This window comes from Delphinapterus leucas, chromosome 14, assembly GCF_059928025.1.
Source record: "Delphinapterus leucas isolate spDelLeu-1000000601 "Yukka" chromosome 14, BTC_Dleu_Yukka2, whole genome shotgun sequence".
NCBI classification, from domain to species: domain Eukaryota; kingdom Metazoa; phylum Chordata; class Mammalia; order Artiodactyla; family Monodontidae; genus Delphinapterus; species Delphinapterus leucas.
This window is the reverse complement of record NC_143142.1, coordinates 65,690,102-65,708,608: the sequence shown is the minus strand read 5'-3', so window position 1 is coordinate 65,708,608 and position 18,507 is coordinate 65,690,102. Positions and strand designations below refer to the sequence as shown.

The window sequence follows — 18,507 nt, the reverse complement described above, 5'->3', positions numbered from 1 at the left end:
CCGTGTGGCCCACACCCTGTGGGCCCACGTGTTCTGATTTAGCGAATATCTGGAGGAGGGAAAGTCCAGGTGATTTGTAATCAAAAGTACCATCCCTTACTGCAAGGGCTCTTTCACATTTTTAGCTCACTTGATCCTCAAGACTAGCCCGTGAGGGCCTAAGACAGGTACTCTTATTCCCATTTTAGAGACGTGAAAACTGACACCCAGGTTGTGAAGGGTTTTTGGCTTTTAAGTGGCAGAATCACTCAGGTCTTCTGACTCCTAGTTCGCGTACGTTTCCTGTGAAAGCGCAAATACCTGCTTTTTTAGAGAGTGATTATCGTACTGAAAGTTACAAACAGACTCTGAAGATCCTGTAACTTCTTCATCCTCTCAAGCCCAATTGGCAACAAAGCATCAGGGATGGTCTCCTCAATTTGAGATGTGATAACCACTCCTTACAGCGAGCTCTGACCGAGTCACAGCATACGCTCTCGCTGCCTGATCACAACCAGGGGGTGAAGAAAGCTCTCGCAGAATCTCTGCTCTATCCACCGAGACTCCAAACCAGGCCTTCGTGGGGTAGCGTCTTCATGGCATCAAGGGCAGACAGAGGTTCCTTCAGTGCTTTCTCTGTAGAACAGCGAGATTGCCTTTCCTCCCGATGGGCTGGGTCTGATCTGGCCCTGGATTACCTTGAGAGGTTGGTTACAGCACAGGACAGAATTGGAGGCTGTCCAGGCCAGAGCAGATCCAGTGAGCAGATCCCACAGAGAACGGTCCCAGGAGTTCTGAGACCACCTCATGGGCCTTTGGGTTACTTTCAGGGCAGGTCTGAACAGATCTGGTCCAAATTTCCACTTCCCATTGGAGCCCATGTATATGACTTCATGTGAACTTGCCATCACCAAGAACGTGCTTTGATTGTTAGGCTGCCTCACGGCTGTGGTCATCCTGACTCCTCAATTGTGTGGGAAGTGACGTGAGGGTAGGGAAGTGGACAAGTGTTTCCCAGAGCCGTAACCTCCCATTTCTCAGTCCCTCACCCTCCACAGAAGCCCTTCTTCCCTCTCAGGTGCATAACATCCTTCCAGGCTCTTCCTATCAAAACCTAATCTCAAGAAAGGATCTAAAAATTAAGAAGAATCCAAGCCGACTGGAGCTGGAATGACGCCTTGACTTTCCAGATGAGGAGAGTGAGGTTACGTCAGGTACAACTTACCTGCCGTACAGGTAAGGTACAACTCACACCCTCAGAGATCAAGAGAATTCAAGGATCAGTGAGGAGGGAACATCATCTGTGAGTGGTCAGAGCCTTTCACTTACAGCCCCTGTTTACAAAATCATCACTGATGACTCTGCTTCCTTTGAAGACTGTGTGACCTAGTAGGGATAAGACTTAGCACACCCTTGGCACCCACAGACAACAGTTCCAGGAACACAGGTGAGCTACTCTGGGTCCACATACCTGATATGGACATGCTTGAACTTGCACTTAGACATTTATTCCCAAGGCATTGGCTCCAGGTTGACAAGCAGGGAAACCTCAAAGCCCTCAGCTCTTCACCATTTTTCTTGATCACACGAGAGTCACCAGATGCTTTGTGGCTCCAGCACGAGGACAATCACAGTTCACTCCCTTGGGTCTCCAGGCAGTGGCTGGAAGCAGGAGCCCTCATCAGCCATCTCATTCACACAAGCTGGTTCAAGGCACATTTTTTGAGCACCTCCTTTGTGCCAGGCACCGGGATAGGTTCTGGGAACCCCTAGCTACATGGGCTCAGTTCTTGTGCTCCTCACGGTCAAGAGAAGGACACGGGACTTCCCTGGTGGTGCAGTGGTTAAGAATCCACCTGCCAATGCAGGGGACACAGGTTCGAGCCCTGGTCCAGGAAGATCCCACATGCTGTGGAGCAACTAAGCCCGTGAGCCACAACTACTGCGCCTGTGCTCTAGAGCCCGCGGGCCACAACTACTGAGCCTGTATGCCACAACTACTGAAGCCCGCGTGCCTAGAGCCTGTGCTCCGCAACAGGAGAAGCCACCGCAATGAGAAGCCTGCACACCACAACAAAGAGTAGCCCCCGCTCGCTGCAACTAGAGAAAGCCTGGGCACAGCAACAAAGACCCAATGCAGCCAAAAATAAATAAAATAAATTTATTAAAAAAAAAAAAGAGGAAGACACGTAAGAAACTGACAACCCAGTTCACCACCTGTGTGCTTTGCCAGAGCTCTTCATAGGGCTGGGGCTCTGAGAGAGGAGCAGCCCCTAACCCAGACTGGGATGCGTGGGATGCTGGGGTGGTCAGAGAGGCAGGCATCCACCCGCACAGATAATTTCAGTGAAACTGGGAAAGTGAAACGATAGAGATATATACAAAATCTGTCTTAAAAAGAAGTCTTCCCTACCCCTGCTCTCCTTTCACTTCATTTTATCATCTCCCACCCTTCCAAGCAAAGCTTTTTGAAAGTATCTTCCACTTATTCCCCGCTCCACTGAAACTGCTCTTAAATCACCAGTAACCTCATGATTGATAATCCAACACGCCCATCTTCATCTCATAAAACCCTGTGGTACCTGGTCTCTCGGCCCCTGCCTCCTCCTTTCTCAGTCTCCCTGATCCCACCCTCCTGATGCCTCCCTAGTCCCCCCTTCCAGGTCATCCCCCCCAGTCTGCCCTCCGCACTGTGGCCCTCTCTTTCTAAAACTCTGACCACACTACCCCCTTATTCAAATCCTTCACTGGTTGCACAGTGCCCTCAAGTCAACCTCCAAACTCTTTGGCTTGGAAGGTAAAACCTTCTAGGACCCAGCCACCTGCCTCTCCAGTTCGCCTCTGAAGCCTGTGACCCCAGAAAAGCCCGAAACTCTGTCCCACCAGGTGACTTTGTACATGCTTTTTCCTCTGTCTGTAACCCCCATGTGGTAAACCCTACTCATCCTTAATCTTGTTCAAATGTCACCTCTTCCAGGAAGCCCTCCATTGCTCCTCCTTTCACTCCTTCCCAGACACATTTCTGTAACCCTCTTCAATCTTCCCAGAGCATCCTCTATTCACCATTGGCATGTAACTGATCACTTGGCTATGTACCCCTGCACCCCTAACTAAGTTGTACAGGCCTTGTTGCAGATGGTGCCTTACTGATCTTTGCACGGTGCTTGGCAAAAAAGCTTTCTTTAACAAACATTGATTGATTGTTTGGTTGATTCATTAATTAAGTATAAAACAAGGTCCCCTGTGAAGAAACCACAGTCCAGATGGGAAGGAAAGCCAATCATGGGTGAGGTGATGGAAGATACTCATGCCAAGAGTAAGCATATTTTCCTGACCACAGAGGACTGGGGAAACTTGGAGGAGGAAGATACTGAGAGAGCTTGAAGGACTGGAGCAGCAGGTTTCCTGGTTGGGAAGCAGGTTAATCAATGCACAAGCCCGGGCTGTGGCTTCACCTACACCTGGTTCATTTCCAGCAGCAGCAACATTGCGGCGAGGATTTGGTGCCAATGGGCACCCAGGGTCCCTTCCACGTAATTAACATGTCTCTGGGGGAGGCCTGAATCCCACAGTCTGGAATGTAGACAAAGAGGATCTGTTCCAGTTATGCTAATTGCTGCCTCTCTCCCACAGAGGATAGGGCGGTGAGAGATTCCAGGAGGCAGCTGAGCAGAGGGGGAATTCCTCAGCTCCTGCAGCCTGGCCCGAACCCAGGGAGGGGCCCCGCCAGCCCTCACCGGGGAAAGCTGGAGGCAGAGCCGCATTCATCTGTCCCATAGGCTGTCTCTGAGACGTGTGATTTGAAGACCAGGCAGCTTCCTAGCCAGGCACCGTAAACCTTAAAACTGCACTTTAGAAACATTGCTTTCCCCTGAAAGCCACTTTTTAATGCAAATGACCCAGGAAGAAGTAGCAAATCAAGTTCCTAACACCTTCCGTATAAGTGGGTGGCTGTGCAGCTTTCCCAAGGGGTCTGGGGACCTGGGAAGGCAGGTGCCTGAGCTGTAGAAGGGACACAGTGAAGACAGGAGGCCCTAGGTCACAGATTCACTTCTGCCACAAATGTACACCCCCACCCCTGACCGTTGTTGCCCCACGGCCCGGTTCTGTGCTGGCCTTTCCTTCTGCCACCGTCCTGGGCTGAAGACCTCGTTAGTCCTCAGGGGTGCCCACCACCCCACTCTAACACCTCCTTCTCTACGGCTTCCTTTGCTCAGAATCAGTGGCCCCCTGAGGCCACTGGCACCTCTGAGTTTACAGCCCTCAGCTCCCTTATTGGGATGCTGGTCCAGGCTTTTGTGTGAGGCATTTCTGGGGGGTAAGAGCACTTGCTGTGCTCTGCAGTGGTTCTCTGACCCCAGCCTGCAACGGAATTACTGCGAGGGCTTGTTGAAACAGATCAGCTACAGAGCTTCTGTACGTCTGAAGTAGAGCCTGAGAATCTGCATCTCTAATGCGTTCCCAGGTGATGCTAATGCCGGTCCAGAGAACCCACTCCGAGAACCACAGCTTTATAACCTTGCGACTCAAAGTGTGGTCTGCAGACCAGTATCCCTGGCATCATCTGAGAGCTGGTTAGAAACGCTGAACCAGAAGCTGCATTTTAACAAGGTCCTGGGTGACTTGTATGCACATTAAATTTTGAGATCCCTTCCCCAAAGCAGTGTTCTCAAAGTGTGGTGCAGACCACCTGCATCACCATCACCGGGGAGCTTGTTGATAACAAAGGCTCCCCTACGTTCATAGCAGCACTATTTACAATAGCCAAGACATGGATACAACCTAAATGTCCATTGATGGACGAATGGATAAAGAACATGGAATACTACTCAGCCATAAAAAAAGAATGAAATAATGCCATTTGCAGCAACATGGATGGACCTGGAGGTGATCATACTAAGTGAAGTCAGAAGAGAAAGACATGCCATATGATATCATTTATATGTGGAATCTAAAATATGACACAAATGAACTTTTCTGTGAAACAGAAACTGACTCACAGACATAGAGAAGAGACTTGCTGTTGCCAAGGGGAAGAAGAGGTGGAGGACGGATGGATTGGGAGTTTGGGATAAGCAGATGCAAACTATTATATGGAGAATGGATAAACAAGGTCCTACTGTGTAGCACAGGGAGCTATATTCAATATCCTGTGATAGACCATAAAGGAAAAGACTATAAAGAAGAATGTAGAGCACTGGAGCCTACCTGGGCTCTTTGGTGGGGCTAATGGCGGACTCTGGGAGGGCTCACGCCAAGGAGTGCTTCCCAGAACTGCTGCTGCCAGTGTCCTTGTCCCCACAGTGAGCCACAGCCACCCCCCGACTCCGCAGGAGACCCTCCAATACTAGCAGGTCTCAAGATTCTGCCCTCCAGGAAAATCTTGCCATGATTGGATAGGACCCCCAGATAAATATTCAAACCTTCGACCTGTTCACTTCTACGTCCCTGAAAATGAATCACCATTGGAACAAAAGTTAAGAGAATTAAGACAAGAAACACAAGAATGGAACCAACAGTTCTGGGAGAACCAGAATTTGACTTTTCTTAAGGAAAAAGAAAAATTTATTGACTCAAGACTGAAAGCCAAAGGTCTGGAACTGAGAGCTGAGTCAGGTCAAAAAGCAACATTGAATGCAGAAGAAATGGTTGATTTTACAAGGAATTTTTAAGTAAAAATTTTCAGAAGCACATGTATTACAACAGGTAGAAGTCGCTATCAACTTAGTTTTTGCACTTTTAAATAAAATTGACAGATTAAAGTTACTTGAGTGGCAGCCCTAAAGCAGCTTGCACCCCTAGTGCGTAGACAGTGGGTTCTACACGGGGCAACTAATATTATAGAATAAAAGAGACTTCATGCAGTTTGTAGACATTGCTTGGATCCTAATACAGACAAACCACCTATAAAAAGGGACTGGTACAAGCGTAATTTTGCTATTCCCTTCTTCATGGGAAAAGTGGCCCTGGAGAGGATTTGGAACAAGCTTAGACTGAAACGAAAGAAGACCAGCAATTAGAAGCCCACCCTGACCCACCCACCCAGCATCTAAGTTTCCACGAGAAACAGCTGCTTATAGGAGCTCGTTTTACGAGGGCTGTAAGAGCTGTGTGTGCAGGGCAGGCTGGGAGGACGCGGGTCCTGGTGTGCTGTGGCCCACGTGGCTCCATCCTGACTGTGGATTCCAAGCTGGCTCTTGGTCATGGAAGTGATGTTAAATAAAACCCAAGCACTGTGAAAACAAACAAACAAACAAAAAGAATGTATATATATATGTATAACTGAATAACTTAGCTGTACAGCAGAAATTAACACATTATAAATGAACTATACTTCAATAAAATAAATTTGTTACTGTTGTTTGTGGGTTTTTTTTGCGTTATGCGGGCCTCTCACTGTCGTGGCCTCTCCCGTTGCGGAGCACAGGCTCCGGACGCGCAGGCTCAGCGGCCATGGCTCACGGGCTCAGCCTTTCCGCGGCATGTGGGATCTTCCCGGACCGGGGCACGAACCCGTGTCCCCTGCATCGGCAGGCGGACTCTCAACCACTGCGCCACCAGGGAAGCCCCAATAAAATAAATTTTTAAAAAAAGTTCCCAGTGACCCCTTCCTCCTCCAGGCCTCCTGGTGATCACTGTGACCCTAAAGTTTAGGAACTTGTGCTTCACAGTCTCCACTTTGGCTACCTGTTAGAATTCCCTGAGGAGCTTGTCCAGTCCGCCCCTCCAGAACAATCAAATCAGATTTGGGGAGTGGGGACCCAGACATGGGCATTTTTAACAGTCCCCAGGTCATGGCAATGTGCATTTAAAGCTGAGACCTTCAGTTTAACACCATCCTCTTCTGATAGCAAATGTTGGAACATGTACCCCAGGTTACCTTACACCGAGGTTCTCAAACTTGGCTGCAAATCAGAATCCCCAGAAAGTTTTTAACTTTTTATTTTTGAGATGAAATTCACACAACATAAAATACATCATTTGACCATTTTAAAGTGGACAATTCAATGGCTTTTAGAACATTTTAGAACATTCTTCACAATGTTGTACAACGATCACTACCGTCTAGTCCTAAAACATTACCATCACCCTGAAAAGAAAGCCCGTGCCTCCCAATTCCTCCCTCCCCTAGCCCCTGGCAGTCACTAGTCTACTTTCTGTCTTTATGGATTTGCCCATTCTGGACATTTTATGTAAATGGAATCATACAATATGCGGCCTTTAGCTTTTCTCGCTTAGCGCAATGTTTTTGAAGTTCATCTATGCATGTATCAGTACTTCATTCCTTTTTATGGCAAATGATATTTCATTGTATGGATATACCACAGTTTATTTATTTATTCATCCGTTGATGGACATTTGGGTCATTTCCACTTTGGGGCTAACGTGAATAATGCTGTTAGGTCCATTAATGTACAAGTTTTTGTGAGAACATATGTCTTCCGTTCTCTTGGGGACATACCTGGGAATGAAACTGCTGGATCATATGGTAACTCCATACTTAACTTTCTGAGGAGCTGCCAAGCTGTTTTCCAAAGCAACCGCACCATTTTAGATTCCCGTCGGCAGTGGATACATGTTCTGATTTCTCCGCATCTTCACCAACACTTCTTTTCTTTTTTTCTTTTTTACTTTTTATTATAGCTACCTTATCAGGTGTGAAGTTGTATCTCGAGGCTTTGACTTGCCTTTCCCTAATGACTCATGATTTTGCACATCTCTTCATGTACATATTGGCCACTTGTATGTCTTCTCTGGAGAAATATCTCTCCAAATCTTTTGACCATTTTTCAGTTGGTTTATTTGTCTTTTTACTGTTGAGTTGTAAGACCCTGGAAGGCTTCTAAAATCATCCCTACATAAGCCCCCAAACAGCTCAATTGAATCAAAGCACTGGAGTGTACCTGGGCATTGATTATTTCTTAAATTCCCCTAATCTGCAGTTAGGGTTGAAAAGCACTGGTTTACACCACATGGCCAAGCAGAAACAGAGATACCATGCAAGAGCTCTCAGAGTTCATGACCTTATCCGACCACCTGGAGGTGGAGGTGAGTAAGACATGCTGTGTGAGAGCTCTCAGTGTAATAGAGATGCTGGCCCCTAAACAAATAATTACAACACAATGTCTTAAGTGCTCTAATGAAAGGATGTACAACTTGTCAAGGGGACTCCAAGAAAGAGCAGCTCAACTTCCTGCGTGCATTAGTATTGCTGAATGTAGGGTGGTGGTCACTAAGGACTCTCAAAAGGTGGTCCCTACTAGCCATGTTAGCACCCCATGGGAGCTTGATAGAAATGCAGACTCTCAGGCCCCATCCCAGATCTACTGAGTTAGAGCCAAGTTTAACGAGAGTCTCAGGTTGTTCATGTGTCCATTAAAGTTGGAGATACGCTGATCTGAGGTCAATTAAGAAGCATCCAGAAAGCCCAGCCACCTAAAACAAAATAAAACAAAACAAAAAATTCCACTGCAATGAGGTACGGGTTCATTAAATTGTTCCTTAAGGTAACTGACTTCCTTTCTTAAATTGCAACACATTAAATAACTCTTGGTCACACATATCTTAGCATGAATTTGTTTATCAGAAGGTTTTAGCCTAAGCCATTCTCTTCCTGAAGCTTCTCTACCAGCCAGCTTAATAAGAGACAGGGGGAGGGACTAGATTGGTGTAACGCTGGCACTTGGGCATCAGCACAGTTGAATTGAAGTACAGGGGTGATGGGGAAAGCACAGGATGGCTTCACCATTTCTTTCAAAACCAGTCCTGGCTCAGAGTTTTATACTAGATTTGTAGACGCAAGTGTCTTGCCCTAGCATAACCCAATAAATTAATGTAGCAAGAGCCGGTTTAAAACTTGAGTGAAATGACCCATTTGACTGTGTTCATCCCACTAGACCACACCTGAACTTGATCCCTCAGCAGGTGAAATTGCAGCCTCCATTGACCGTGGGCTTTCCAGAGGCCGAATAATCCACGTTCCAGTCTCATAATGGGTTGTATCTAATTCCCATGTGTCCTCATACATAAAGGTTTCCACATCTTCCCAGAGATGACTCATTTCAGTGTTTGGTGAGCTTTGCTGCTGGAGAAATCTTCACGTTTAACTTATAATGCCACACGCTACAATGGGAGATGACATTTCTCAGGGCAGCTGGTTTCCTGTTCCAGGTTTCCATGTTGGGTACCAAATGAAGGCCTCCCCCTCTCAATCCCTCAGCACCAAGACCTCGAATGAGGCCCCAGAGGAGTACTCTCTGAGGAGTAAGAGATGAATGAATACACAGTAGTGTTGGTTCTATTAAAACCTTACTTCAAAATTGCTTTGGGCCACCCTCAGAAACACTTCCCAGCTCCAAATCCTAAGACTTAAGCCAAACTCTTTCCTCTCCCTCCTCACTGATTGGGCATTAACAAAGAGGCAGGAATTTCAATACTTGTTCATTCAGTTATTGAATGCCTACTGGCTTCAGCCTCCAGTGTGTCCAGTCCAGGCTCTCTCCTTTACCCCTTGCACTGGCACTCAGCTCTGGTCCCAGGACTATGCCAAGAAGTCCAAAAAAAACTGAGGCTTCCCATCGACAACACCCCAAATCTTACTAATGGTCTCTCCTTACTGGTTTTTAACCATTCTATTGAGATATAGTTAACATACTATTCACCCACTGAAAGTGTACAGTTCAATGATTTTTAGTATTTTCACAGAGTTGCAAAACCATCAGCAAAGTCAATTTTAGAACATTTTCATCGTTTCAGAAAGAAATACTGGGGTCTTCCCTGTGGCGCAGTGGTTAAGAATCCACCTGCCAATGCAGGGGACATGGGTTCGAGCCCTGATCCGGGAAGATCCCACATGCCACGGAGCAACTAAGCCCGTGAGCCACAACTACTGAAGCCCACATGCCTAGAGCCCGTGCTCCGCAACAAGAGAAGCCGCCACAATGAGAAGCCCGCACACCGCAACGAAGAGTAGCCCCCGCTTGCCACAACTAGAGAAAGCCCACGCACAGCAACAAAGACCCAACACAGCCAACAATAAATTAATTAATTTTTAAAAACGTAACCCTGTATCACCCCCTCACCCCTAAGTTCCTCAGCCCAAGGCAACCAATAATCAACTTTCTGTTTCTATAGATTTGCCTATTCTGGACATTTCCATATAGATTCTACTCTATTCCATACAGATGGATTCATACAAATGTGGTCTTTTGGACTGACTTCTTTATCTTAGCATAATGTTTTCAAAATTCATCCATATTGTAGTGTGTATCAGACCTTAGTTCATTTTTATGACTGAATGATATTGCATTGTATAGATATCCTCTTTTTGTTCAACTATCCTTCAGTTGACAGACATTTAGATTGTTTCCACTTTGGGCTATTACATATAATGCTACTATGAACATTTGTGTACAAAAAATTGCCTTTTGCTTTCTTAAAGGACCAGAAAAAAATAAGAATCCTGCTGGTCACCCCAACATTTTGAGTGGAAAGAAGCTGATACAGGGAGAGAAGACATCAGGGTACATTCCTCTGGTCCATTTACTAAGTCAAAAATCTCAAGTTGGGAGTCACTGAGCTGTGAGATCTTGGCTAATCCACTTGCTTTTTCTTTCCTTCATTTTCCCACTTTAATTAACGGATTTAATTTCTCTTTCCTAAGGAAATTGGAAGACCATTAATTAAGTCATTATTAGAGTATCGACTTATTATGCATGAGAGACTTATTCCAGAACAAGGTAAGGGAAAATTGACATCATGATGGATAACACAGGAGAATTCAGATGTTACATTCACAGATGTTCCAAACCTTCCTGCCTGCCACTGTGGTGGCCAGACCCACTGCACCAGCATCTTCCCCTGGCCTTCATGACACTCCTTTATAGTGTTAGCTGATTTATATCTTCATGGAATTTGTTCAAACCCACCAGTAGGCATTGAGAAGTTATGTACACATCTGCAAGCTGGGCTGGTCCAACTTCCACCAGGAAGTTCAAACTCTGCCAGCATCAGCCGAGTGTTCTTCCAGAGTCTCTCATTCATGGAATAACCTGCACATCTTTAGAGCTCAGGTGAATCTTGTGAATACCAGGTGACCACCCTTCCTGCTTTACATAGATTAGGACAGGCTCCTCGACACCTCTAGGCTGGCTTACCTCCTAGACAGAATATTCATCTTTTGTGTTTCCTTTCTCCCAATAATTACCAGCCTTCTGATAAGCACATCATAGCAGATGCAGGCTTTTCCTGAGTCTTCCTTCCTTGCCAGTCACCTCTGGTCATCTTTCCCCATTTCTCTTCTTTATTCCCACACACCCACATCACCTGTGCACAGTCTTTTAGCTTACCTTTTCCTAAATGTTGAAATTGGCTTGGGCCCAATAAGATTTGCACCATTGTGAACTGAATTCTGGTAGAATACTAATTCCTTGATGGAAAACTGTCTGAATGACTGTATAAAATTATAGTTTTAAAAAATATTCAGTTCATGGACTTCCCTGGCGGTCCAGTGGTTAAGACTCAGGGCTTTCACCACCGAGGGTCCAGGTTCGATCCCTGGTCAGGGAACTAAGATTCTGCAAGCTGCATGGTGAGGCCAAAAGTAAATAAACAAATAATATAAAATAAAAAATACTCAGTTCAAGTCCTTTTCAACAAAATTCCATGGACTTCAGCCTCAGTAAAATATGTAGATGATTACGGACAGTAAATCAAATGAAGAGAATAGGCCATTGGTTATTCACCATATTGTGCAAACCCTGGGGCACACTTCCTAGACGATGGTGCCCCTATAATCCAAACTTCTTACAGATTAAGGTGGATAGATGCAGGATGTCCTCTGATTTCCTGGGGCTCTTGGCATTCTGAGAAGCAGGGGATGTCTCCTGGGAGGAAGCCACCCAAGAAGGTAGCAATCACCAGGTTCCCTCAGCTCCTGTTCTCCTGGCAGAGAGGAGCGTTCCTGCACCCCTGCCATGGAACAGGAGTGGCCGGGCCAGATGGAGGAGGACCAGGTGGAGTCAGCACTCCCAGGCAGGCTGCCAGCCCTGAGCAGAGCCTAGGAGCAGGCCGTAAGGAACGAAGCCAGGGGCTTCCCTGGTGGCGCAGTGGTTGAGAGTCCGCCTGCCGATGCAGGGGACTATGGGTTCGTGCCCCGGTCCGGGAAGATCCCACATGCCGCGGAGCGGCTGGGCCCGTGAGCCATGGCCGCTGAGCCTGCGCGTCCAGAGCCTGTGATCTGCAGCGGGAGAGGCCACAACAGTGAGAGGCCCGCGTACCGCAAAAAAAAAAAAAAAAAAAGAACGAAGCCAGGAGACAGAATGTGAGACTTCTCCAGAGTGTCCACGGATGTGGTCTGTGGTGACCACATGGGGAGCGGCGGCAGCGCCTGGGATCCAGCCTTCAGCACTGCCACGTTCCTGGCGATGCTGTTTATGAGGCCGCCACTCAGGCACTGAACTGCTTGTTTTTATAAGGGATACTCTGATGGGCTAATTAAGATGGAGAAGACATACCTCCCAACTCAGGTGAGCTCAGGGGAGCACAGTGCTGCCCCCGACTGCCTCACAAGGAGGGAGGGGATGCTGACTGCAGGAATTTGTCTGCTGAGGGAAGTATCCACGCTGGGTGCTGCCCCCTCATCAACCTGTCCCTCTCAGCCTGGACCTTTCCACTGAGTAAGTGTTGGAGAAATATTTTAAATATGCAGTGCGGTTCATTATCCTTCTTACCTCCAGACTCAATAGAACCGAGTGATTAAAAACCGCAGATTTGGAGTCAGAGGCCTGGACTCAAATCCCACTTATTGTTCTGACCTGTGACAACTCAGCCTCTCCAAGCCTCGGGTTCCATGTTTGAAACAAAAGGAAAACTCATCTCATAGCAGCGGAGTGAGGATTAAATGAAGTGGGGCTGGATAGGGCCTGGTTTCACACTGGCTCCTCTATTCTTCCAGAACCCTCTGGGCCTGCCTCACTAATAGCTGGAGTGTCCAGGCCTCCCTTGCAGCCCCATCCTCTACGGCAGCTCCTGTCCCCCAGCTGCTCCTCTCCTCAGGGAGCATCCCCTCCCACTGTGTGTGTTGGTTCTGCGGTAAAACATCTCTAGGACATTTCTTCAGGAATGTGGGCAATTCTGGTGTCCCACAGCAAGCCAGTTAGGCAAGTTTGGAAATCTCAGTGAATGCCAATCTCCCACTCACCTGAGCGCCACAGAGGTTGTTTCTTCATTGGTCGTTTTCTTTTTTTTTTTTTTTTTTTTTTTTGCCGTATGCGGGCCTCTCCCTGCTGTGGCCTCGCCGGTTGCAGAGCACAGGCTCCGGACGCGCAGGCCCAGCGGCCATGGCTCACGGGCCCAGCTGCTCCGCAGCATGTGGGATCCTCCCGGAACGGGGCACGAACCCATGTCCCCTGCATCGGCAGGCAGACTCTCAACCACTGCACCACCAGGGAAGCCCCATTGGTCGTTTTCTTATGAGAAAGTTTTGAAATGGGTGTTCCTTCAGAGAAAGCAGGTGCCCCCCGCCTTGTAATAGATGAACATCCAGATTTATACAGAGAACAAACAGACTCATACAGGAGTCTTCTGGAAGGTAAATTCTTCTAGTGCTATTTTAAGGGAAGGAAATAACACAGGCTTAGTGTCTGTAGACCCAAGTTTAAGTCCAAGTTCATCCACTTACTGAGAGGCCCGGGACCACCCACTGATGTCTTTGAGCTTCAGTTTTCTCCCCTGTCATATATTGTTGTAAAGGGTAAATGAGGGAACATAGATGAAAGGACTTTATAATGCCTTTAATTAGTCATTATTACATAACTAAATTTACATAAATATATCTGTTGTGCAATGTGAAACTCATTTACATGGGCTAACCCAAGGTTGTTTTTAAAGGCCCTATTCTAACTTTTTTTAAAAATGTGGGGTGATTCTGTGAGGAATCGGAGTAGGACAGGATTTATGTCAAAATGGAAGGCTGAATGCTGGCTAATATCTGTAGCAAAGAGCGATGAGGAAATCCATTCCTGAGGCTCCTGGTTGCCCACCTTTCAGTTCTGATCGCTCTGGGTTTCATTAGCATCAATAAGTGACTAAAAATACATTTGAGTATCACGATGCTTAATATTATAATTGTTTTTGGTACTATTTCCTCCTACTTCCCATCTCACACTCATGCTCCCATCGAACAAGAGTTGAGAAAAGTTATAAAGTGAGTCTTCGCCTTCCATCAGCTCCCCTCCAGCTGTGATACCCTGTTCCCAGAGGCCGAGCTTCTCCATTCAGCTTCAGTTGACCTCCGGCTTTCAAGGGACGAAAAGTCTTCTTTCCCTCTCTCTCCCATGTGTCAATGAGGAGGCAGAAGCCTGCCAGGTGCTTTCTCCTCTTCCCAAAGTCAGGGTGATGTGTGAAGGGGAAGCCCTTCTGAGTGAGAGACGTGACTTTGACCGTAAGCCAACAGGCATAAGAGGCCAGTGATTATTGGCTTCCTGTTTTCTCCATATCTCACCTCTGGGCCCTACGGGCTGACCCTGAGTCTCTGTCTCCACTCCTTGAAGCTCTTGCATCACTTGCAAGCTGATTAGGAAATTCTCATCTGTCTTCACTTGGATTCCCTGGGAGACAGACTGTCTGAGATGGAGGTTTGAGGGCAGGACTTCTACTGGGCAGGGGAGAGGTGAATTATGATGTCACAAAGGCCCTGGCTGATCCCACCAGGAGCTGTGCAGCTCCTACAGTCCTCCAGAGTTGTCCTGTCTTCAGGCAAGGAGGTCACTGGTTGTGGACTGCCTCTGGGGAGGGGCTGTGACCATAAGCCCCTTTGTTGACTGAGGGTAATTCCTGCAGGCAGACTCAGATGAGAGCCCTCAACTGCCGACGCTCCCAGCAGCCAGGGGGATGAGTGCCTCAGTTCTGAAGGGGGCTTCTAGTTGGCCCTCCACACATCCACTACACCATCTGAGTGGTATCTTGGCATTTTTTAATGTTCAAAATTTTGTTTAAAAATAAAAATGCCTTCACTTTGTTATGAAGCAGAAACTAACACACCATTGTAAAGCAATTATACACCAATAAAGATGTTAAAAAAATAAAAAAAAATAAAAATGCCATTGTAAATAAGTAATTGTGTGTTTACTTAAAGTTGTTCTATCCAAAACGTAAGTTTTGGGAGTTCCCTGGTGGTCTAGTGGTTGGGATTCAGCGCTTTCACTGCCGTGGCCTGAGTGCAAGCCCAGGCTGAGGAACTGAGATCCCATACGCTGTGTGGTGTGGCCAAAATGATAAAAAAAAAAGAAAAAAAAAAAAAAGAAGTTTTGTATATTTGGAAAGAGCAATTCTGCAGCAGTGCAGTTGGGTCACCAGGGAAACGAACTGCAGGGTCTGTGAAGCCACATCGCTGAGGGTTTCTTTTTGATTGGCCAAAAAAAAAGCCTGTGTAGAGAGTTTGGGACAGCCTAATCAGAAAGAAGACGAGCGTGTCTTAAAAAAAGACACAGGACCCACAGGAGGACCGATATCTCCGACAGAATACAGGCAATGAGTTGAGGTCGTGATGGAATATGCTCCTTCGCAGTGACTGGTTGAGGGTCTAGCTTCACAGCAATCCCACTGAAGTTGTCCTGGGATGATGACCAGGGCAGAAGCAAAAATATGTTTACTTCTATAGTATACTCTTAGTTTCTCCATTCTGATCATCTCCATTCAGATAATCCCACCCTCTGCTCCCGGCCTCAACGCTTCCAAGTTTGTATGTGGCGTCTGACTATGATCACCCACTTCCTGTGAAATGATAAACAAAGTTGAGTGTGAATACCTCTGGGCTGAGATAATTAGCGCTGGTCCAGATAACTCTGCTCCTTGCTGCTACAGCTGACCTCTGGTCCTAAACCCTTGCCTGCTTAGACCTGTCCTAGCTTCCAGACTCTTCCCACTGTTACCAACCAGAGTTCTTGGCCTTCCCCAATCAATAGAGGGGAAGACAATTTCTTGTCTCTAGAGGCCAGACAAGAAATTTAGGTGAGGCTTTATTGGGGCCCCTGCTGCAGCACGGGGGAGCGAGAACAAAAAACAGGTTCCATTGCTTGCCCACTCCCCGCTCCCCGAGGGGGGCGAACTTGTTCTTTATAGGGGGTGAAGGTAGGGATGTGTCCAGGGGTTGGGCCGGAGGCGTAGCTTAGGTGGTTTGCCCGCCCCTTAGGTGGTGCTGCGCACAGGGTCATGCTCAGTACCCCGCTTTTGCTCCCAACACGCCTGTTTTTGCTCCAGGCTCTTAGAAAGTGGCAGTTGGGTTTTTTGGTCTCTTTGTATATTTTGGGTCCAGAATTTGCCCCACCTGCTCATGCACACAGTTATTTTTAGTCCCATATAGTTTCTTTATGTTTTGTCGCTCAAGGAGAGGTGTGTCCAGGTGCAAGCACTGCGGCACGGCAGCAAATGGTCCGAGGTCCCAGCCTGTCTCACCACCACGATACATACATGTGCTGATATTACATAAGGAAAGTCAAAGTTACACTGTATTGCTAACCACAGACGTTTAGGAAGACAAATGACTTGAACCCTAGTTTATAGTTGTTTTACTCTTATTCCTTTTATTTGCTTATTAAGCTTTTTTTTTAGGAAAAACCACTCCCAATTTATAGATAAACCCACAGTTAGCAAAGACAGCTTTGACACCTTTCTCCCCCTCTCAAGGCAACTACTGCTGCCATGGAAATCATCGGGTAGGAGGGGGATGGAAAAACAAATGCTGGTGCTTAGGGGATCTGCAGCATCAGGAGTGGAGGAATGAAATCAGCTGTGGAAACCCAGCAATATTTTAGGGGACTTGATTAGAGGAAAGATTCCCAAAGAGGACTAGCCTATTTGTAAGGTGACCGCCCTGACCCAGTGATCTCCTACCCTAACAGGAAATTTTCCTTTTGATGTGCTTGGCTACCTCGGGGCAAAGATTAATTTGGATAACAAGCATCTTCTTTTAACAATGTTTATAACTCTGAACTGGTTAGAGGTCTACTAGCCATTGATACATGAGCAGGACTGAGTTCATTTCAAAGCTTCCAACAGATCCCTTGCAGATGTCAGCTACTCTGAATAAACAAGAGCCTGGGTTGAAGGATAGAAAGTAGCGCTGAAAACAGAGGTGAAAACTGAGAAAAGTACATTTGGTAACAGTGGCTGTTCTAGTACCTACTTGGCATCCATCCTTCCAAGGAGTTCAGTGTTTCAGTTTGTTCATATAGTCAAAGGAGGCCCCATGGAAGCACCTTGACTCTAATTTGTAGAGGGGGCGCCACTGAACTCCCAAGTCAGACAAGACACAATGGAGGCACCCAGACTATACTTCTACCTTTCGGCAATTTCAAAAGGTTCCTTTAGTCGGCCAGAAAGAAGGCTTCAGCCCTTTCCTCTGTCACCTGAATTAGGTTAAGAATATATTTCTTAGTCTCTAACCCAGTCCCCCCACCATGTCCATGATTAAGCCTGGTATTTCAGAATGTCTTGGGTGGAAGTGAAGAACAGCCACTTCCCACCATCATGAAGGCCCCTTGCAGAGAGTTTTCTTCTCATTTTAAAACGTTTTAACATTTAAGGCTAGAAATAAAGTCAAATGTATGTACTTCATCAAACTTCATAGTGATAGATCAGTTTAAATTTACTAAAAGTTGACTACAAGATGGAATGATTTAAAGGACAACTTAAAGGGAATAAAAATGAATTCCTGGGACTTCCCTGGTGGTCCAGTGGTTAAGAATCCGCCTTCCAATGCAGGAGACGTGGGTTCAGTCCCTGATCAGGGAACTAAGATCCCATGTGCCTCGGGGCAACTAAGCCCACCCACCACAGCTAGAGAGAAGCCCGAGCGCCACAAGGAAAAGCCCGCATGCCACAACTAAGACCCGACACAGCCAAATAAATAAATAAATATTTAATTGCATTTTCAGCTGGGCCCCTGGGCACCCTGAAGAAAGACAGTATTTTTCAGCTTCTGGTGTGATCATCCGACTGATTTCTGGCCATATAATGTGGGCAACTCCTCATTGATGCTCTTAAAAGGTAACATTTCCCCCCATTTCCACCTTCCCACGGGCTAGAAGTGGACCTAATGGGGGACACTTTGGACTGCGGGGGTGAGGGGAACATCCTGTGAATGACAGAGCAAAAACTAAGAGCCTGGCTTTATGGAACAGAACCTCAATACCAGCTGAGAGTTTAACACAATAGAGAATTCATCTTCTATCTGGTTTAAGTCACTGTTATCTAGATCCCATGGGACCAGACCTATATCCTCACCAACGTTCCCCAATACCCAGCCCTCCTCCCCAGTCCTCCCAAACATCCACCTTCAGGACTTTCTACTGCGATTCGAATAATTTCTCCTCTTGTTCTTCAGTGAAAGGAGTTGTTGTCTGCTTCTTACCAACAATTAGTATCAAATAGAGAATATATCCTATATTAAAGTAACTTTTTGTCAAAACCTAGGCTTAGGCAGGATAATCCTTTCAAATTTTGAGAATGAGTTGCTAGACCATGAAG

The 18,507-nt window shown here is 46.7% G+C and overlaps 1 pseudogene; it reads left to right on the top strand.

Moving 5' to 3' along the window:
* The first annotated feature begins 3,261 nt into the window (after window positions 1-3,261).
* Window positions 3,262-6,327, top strand: LOC111180174 (cytochrome c oxidase assembly factor 8-like; annotated as a pseudogene).
* Window positions 6,328-18,507: the final 12,180 nt, after the last annotated feature.